Below are 6399 nucleotides of genomic sequence, written 5' to 3'. Positions count from 1 at the left end.
ACAATTATATTTCTTTCATTTTTTATTGTTTCTTAATGCCAGAAGGTTGGGGTTTCAGTGCAAAAACAAATACAAGTAAATAAAAATGGATTGTTAAAATGATCAAAGTAAAACTAGCAGTACTCTAAGCAAAATGTTTAAACTGAAGTATTTTACTTAATTCTTTTTTTTTTCAAATTTAAGCATTCACTTAAAAGGCTGCCTGACTTAACATCAGCTTAGGTTCCTCTTAGGCTGCAAAGCCATACGCTCTTCTCCCCTAAAAGAACCCACTGTAGATCACGGGTGTACTCACATTAAGAAATCGGCCCCATGCCCGGGCATGTTTCACCCCCAAAAGTACAGTTTGTTTGACCAGTGCGATCGCTTCTACCCATGTGAAGATGTGGGTCCAGGCACGATTTGCCTGGACTTGGGTATGGATTTTGAATGTGATGTCAGTGCTGCAATACTCGCTGTAAACAAACACTGCTGCAAAGGGATCACTCTGTTCATAGGTATATATACAGGGTCTCATGCTGAGGAGCAGTGTTTGCTGGAAATGTTTGCTGAGATATTTGGTATAGTTTGAGACTATATGGCTCCATAAACATTTTTGTACATGTGCAGTTATGATTAAAGGAAAATGCTGTGCTACATATGTAACAGATGGGTAATGGTCCCCAAATCTCCCCGATGAAATAAAGAACCGAGACACTAAACTTGTGTTCTCTCCTTCTGACTTTACTCTGGAAAACAGATTCTTTGAAAATCTTCCTTTAAGTGATGTGTTGACTTCAGGTTAGACAAAGGCAATCTGCTGCTCAAGTGCATTTTCGGCAGTGAGAGTATTACTGCATTATTTTATTAACATATTGATCTTCAAGAATATAAAACAAAATTCTCAAACTTCCAACTATTGTCTCAACAACACCACAAAAAGCTTCAATGTCTAAGCTTGAGCACATTTGAAAATGAACAAAACAAACTATTTACAAGAAAAATACCTGGAAAACAGGGATTCTTTGAAAATCTTCTATTAAGCATCATTCAAGCAGCATTGAAATTGAAATCTGCTGCAGAATTAAGGCAGCCCAGAAAGAGAAAAACCTGAGCAACCTACAGTTCACCACTCAGCACTAAGGGGCACTCAAATACCATTGTATTGTAGAAGAATGCTTAATGCTGCTTAAAAATGTTTATGTTACACATAAATGAACAATATGTAAAGGTTTTGAGAGTGCTGAGAGTCTCTGCTGACAAACTGACTCCAAATAAGACACAAAGTCCCTGATAGCAAGGACAAGGCATACCACTGGGGCTTTGCACAGCTTTTTCTGGGTGGACCACTGGTAATTAAACAGTTTTAGACAAAATGCCACAGTTTAGCACTTTTCCATTCACAGTCCATCTTGCAAATTTTCCTTCATTAGGTTCATTTTTAATTCTTTATACATTGGATTAGTAAAAAATGTAATCCAGCACAGTGTCAACATTTTTAGCATAATAATTTTATATCAGGCTCATTTATATTTTATATATTTCTACTCATTATTATATCTCTCGTAGTTGTTGGTAATATTTTTATTAGTTTGTTTTCCAGAATAAGAGTCTCTGTGAATTTAAAATCTGTTTGAGGAGATTAAAATTAGTAATATCCTGTACACAGAACCGTAATCTAAGTGGTCCGATGGTGGACCAGCAGTAGTCTACTGTCAGTGATGTGCCAAACTTTTTATGCCAGTGGACTGATATATGCTCGCTGTCTCGGGTACAGTTATGACCTCCACTCTGCTGTGCACTAGAACGTTTATTCTAAATAAAAGCCATGGCCTTTTGACAAAACATGCTCAGGCACCAGTGGGGGAGTAGGGAGGGTGGACTATCGTGCTCAGGCACATTACGATACAACCAGGCTAAATGTGAGTACACCCTAAATCTCTGCTCCCTTAAACACCTTAAACACCCCTGGTTTAGACTGGAAATGTTCACACAGCAGGCAAAACTCAACCAAATCAGATCTGTTTCTTCATAAGTTACAGTGGTTTGTCATTTGTGTGGCTGTGTGAACAGCAAAAATCCCATCATAACTGACCTTTTAAAATCACATTTAGTCCACTTGCATGTATGGTATTGAAATCCATAGCTGATGTAGGTGCAGTTTCTTCTAATTTCGTTTTAAGACCAGTTGCTTGAGCTTAAGTAAAGGACACAAGACTTCTTTCAAAGTCTCCACTGTTTACTAAACCAAAATGTTAAGGTCACAAAATGAAAATTCTGAAAATAAAGTTCCTTCAAACTATACAAGAGATTGGTATAGTTTCGTGAAGTCATGTGAAGTCAAAAACTGTTGCGCTCTGCCCTCTAATTACTTGTGCAGCTTACTGCTTCAGCAGAGTGATATCATGCATATATTAATATAATTAAGCAAGATTAAATGTAATAATTAACATTACTAAATAAGCAACAGTCAATCCTATCAAATATTCAGTTGAGAACAATGCATAGATTTGAGGGGTTCGAGACATGGAAATGGCCTGATCACAGCATTTTTATTCTGTAAAAAACATTGGGAAACACTAATCCAGGTTCCTGTCATTCATTGTCTTTATCTGCTTATCCAGTTCAGGGTTGCGGTGGGTCTGGAGCCTACCCGGAATCACTGAGCGCATGGCAGGAATGCACCTTGGAGAGGGTGCCAGTCCTTCACAGGGCAACACAGGCTCATACACACCTATGGACACTTTCGAGTCACCAATCCACCCACCAACGCGTGTTTCTGGACTGTGGGACCCACACAGACACAGGGAGAACACACCACACTCCGCACAGACTGTCACCCAGAGCGGGACTCGAACCCACAACCTCCATGTCCCTGGAGCTGTGTGACTGCGCCACTATCGTTCATTTATGAGAAAATAAAACTTGTGGAAATTGTGTTTTATATACTCATGGAAGTATTTATTAAATTTATAAAACAAACACGAGAAGAGCTTCTTCCTTGGTAGTTCTTCATCAGTTTTATATGATAATATCAGTATGAAGGCTGCTTAAATGGATCATATTAAACTCATATATTGGCTCTCCTGTTCTTCTCTTTGGAGACAACACCATGTTTGTGAGAGACCCAGCAAATTAGCGCTTAGAGTGAAAGGAACATCAGTTCATTTTATAATATTCTTTAATGTTGAGTCTTTAATTAACATACTTTTTAATATAGAGCTCATGTGATACTGCACTGGAGAATAAAATACCGTTCCAGTACCATTACTTTGAAGGGAAAAATGAAAGGTGCTTTGTATGATACAGACTGACATGTCCTTCTGGTCAGAACCTGAAGCATCCTTCTTTTGCACATGCAGGACAATTTAGAAGCATGATCTGTTAAGACTGATGCCCAATATAGATCAAATTTTTTTGACAATGTGAGCAACAGAGAATAAAAACTTATTTCATCACAAAATCAGATTTTGACCATTTTTTTTTCATATATTATCTGCATCCTGTACACAAATATGTCTCAAAGATCACTTATTATTAAATAACCCTACTAAATGACATCTTTGGTATACATTCTACATCTTCTCTAAGCTAAATACGTGTCCAAATTTCTGGGGACACAAAGTAGAGTGTGTTCTAATGAGCTGTTCAACCATTTACACACTCAGCTTGAATACTCACCATAGAGAAGAACTGAAAAAATGCAGTGTTTAATGCTCAACATGCTCAATGTCAAGCATCAGGTCGAGGGTTATAAAGCTGTGAGCTGTGACTGTGTGGAACTGGGTGCAGTTTAGAGTCTCTTACTGCTGCAAAGACGGGCAAATCACTCTCTTCATTTAAAAAATAACACATAGGTTGTGTGGGTGTCTGTAAATTTTTGGCTGTATGATGTAGGTGACAAGCAGCCATAGGGATGATCATTATCAGTGCAGGGGCTATATTTTCATCCCAGGGTTGTTCCTGTTTCCTGTTTGGTGACTGGTGCCCACTGGGCTCTGTTTGGAGGATGTCATTTTTAACGTATGTTTCCTCCCTTTGTGCTAAAGCATGTGCTCAGATTATAGTGCGTGCACACACACACACACACACACACACACACACACACACACACACACACACACACACATCAACAATAAAGAAACCAATCCACCCATGGCTTAATATAGACATTAAGCAATTTAATTTGAAATTTGTGTTTGATATTTTTGGATTTTGAATTAGATAATGCATATAATTAACATGATGGCATAAATTCAACGGAATAAACTGTATCTTACTTTTTTTTCATTCTTACACATTAGATAAAATTATTGTGCCCTCTAGTGTACTACATAACTATTACAGGTGGATTGGATTTCAGCATGGAAGCAGCGTGGACTGAAAAATCCGTAGTAAAGTTTATCCAGAGAAGAACATGTAACAACAAGATCATTTAAAAGAAAAAATAACATTTTTTTAAAAGAGCAGCAAGACCACAGATTAGTAAATAACACGATAGTGATTTCTTTTTATTTATTTTGTCATTTGTTTCTATTAAGTAAAACTCATAAGATAAATCAGACGGTTTTGCAGACTTTGAATCCTTCTTCGATTGTTAAAATACAAAACCAATTTCTGGATTACTTTTCTTAATGCCATAAAAAACAATTTGTCATTATTTAATTGTCATGAACTTCTGTTTACCTGGCAAAATACAAAGAAAAATATTTTCCAACTTAATTGTATAAAACAAGTACACAGGTAGTGTCATTGTCATACATGACTGTCTGAGAGAAATTAAGTGTGTTTTCCACATGTCCTCCGGGTGCTTCGCTTTCTCCCCACGGTCCAAAGATACAAATTGGTAGGTGGATTTTCTACTCAAAAGTGTATATAGCTGCTGTGAGTGACAAAGTATCATGGAATGGCACCAGTGGCTCTGTGTCTGGGCTCCGGACCCACCGCGACCCGGAACTGGATAAGCAGTTACATAATACCTGCAACACATTTAAAAAAGTCGGACAGAGGCATGTTTATCATTGTGTTACGTCACTTTTATTTTTTATTATACTTTTATTTATACTTTCTCACTTGCTCAAAAGTCCATGATCAACCATTTCTGATCCATGTCTGACGCAAGCAAAAAAATATTGTCTATGAAGCCCTGCTGTTGTAGCATGTGAAGAATGAAGCCTGGCATTTTCTTGTTGAATAACCAAGGACATCCCAGGTCACCTTAACATGTTTATTAAAATCCCAATATACGTCTCCACATCAATGTTACCTTCACGCATGTCACCCATGCCATGTTCAATCTCTAGCTCGTCTTCTTCTTTTCCGCTTATCCATTTTAGGGTCGCTGTCAATCTCTAGCTATCCAATGAATTTTACTTTACACCACAGAGCCCACTAGCATTGTATTATTAGCAGTCAAATTTAAACATTGTATCAGTATCAGTGTTATTAGAGTTGAACGCGCTCATGTCTTGGAAGGGAAGAAAGGGTGGATTCTGCTGGGACTCGAAACAACGGCCATCGATCGCAACGCCTTCATGCCTATGCCACGCAGAGACTGCAGGTTGGCGGTCACTTTTTTTTATCGATGATATATGTATTCATGCTAAAGTCATTGTTGAAAACGTTGAAGAAATTTAGTATAGGCGTCGCTGGGAGTCAAACCCACGAGCTCCTATTTACTAGGCAGGCATTTTAACCAACTAAGCCACGGCGCCTTCCTGAAAGCTGCTTGGATGCTCACATGTGGAGGGAATCAAATCTGCCATCTTTGTAAGTACCTTAAATCTACTTCTACTTTATTAATCCTTTTCATCACGAAATCAATCATTGACAGGCCTTGCTGTTCCAAATGTTGAGATTTTGCAGCCAATGGACGGCTTTAAACCTAATCTTCAAAATTAAAATCAACAGATTTGGACCACATCTTAGAAAGTGGTAAAGAAAATCGCTGCAAACACCTCACTACATTCAGGAACACACCATTTCTGCAAGAGCAGCGACCCACCTTCACAAGACGGGCTCGTCCGGGATTTGAACCCGGGACCTCTCGCACCCGAAGCGAGAATCATACCCCTAGACCAACGAGCCTGTAAGAGGCTGCTGACAACACGTCACAAACCACAATGATTCGAAGCAAGAGAAAGCTTTATTCTGTTTACATTTAATCTTGTCTGAGTCAGATCTCAAGCCAGATTGGTCAAGTAGAAGCTGCCTATTCCTTCAGAAGAAATCCTTGTATTTCTTCACTAACATCATTGACTCCATCAGAGTGGAAAAGTCATAGGACTATCAAGACCCAATAACACTGCAAGTCTTTCAAAGTTTTCTGTTTTGTAATTGGGTTCTAATCCCCATGAATCCTGCCAACCTGGTGGGTCCATTTCATCTCAAAGCCACCGGCATTGAATGGGTTCAGTTCAA

At 38.5% G+C, this 6399-nt stretch overlaps 1 non-coding gene across 1 annotated transcript; it reads right to left on the bottom strand.

Moving 5' to 3' along the window:
• Positions 1 to 5994: 5994 nt before the first annotated feature.
• On the bottom strand, positions 5995 to 6066 carry trnap-cgg (transfer RNA proline (anticodon CGG)). Its single transcript has one exon. It is a non-coding gene; the product is annotated as a tRNA-Pro (tRNA).
• Between the last annotated feature and the right edge of the window lie 333 nt (positions 6067 to 6399).

This window comes from Hoplias malabaricus, chromosome 6 (genome assembly GCF_029633855.1).
Source record: "Hoplias malabaricus isolate fHopMal1 chromosome 6, fHopMal1.hap1, whole genome shotgun sequence".
Classification (NCBI taxonomy): Eukaryota; Metazoa; Chordata; class Actinopteri; order Characiformes; family Erythrinidae; genus Hoplias; species Hoplias malabaricus.
This window is presented reverse-complemented; position numbering and strand designations above follow the sequence as displayed.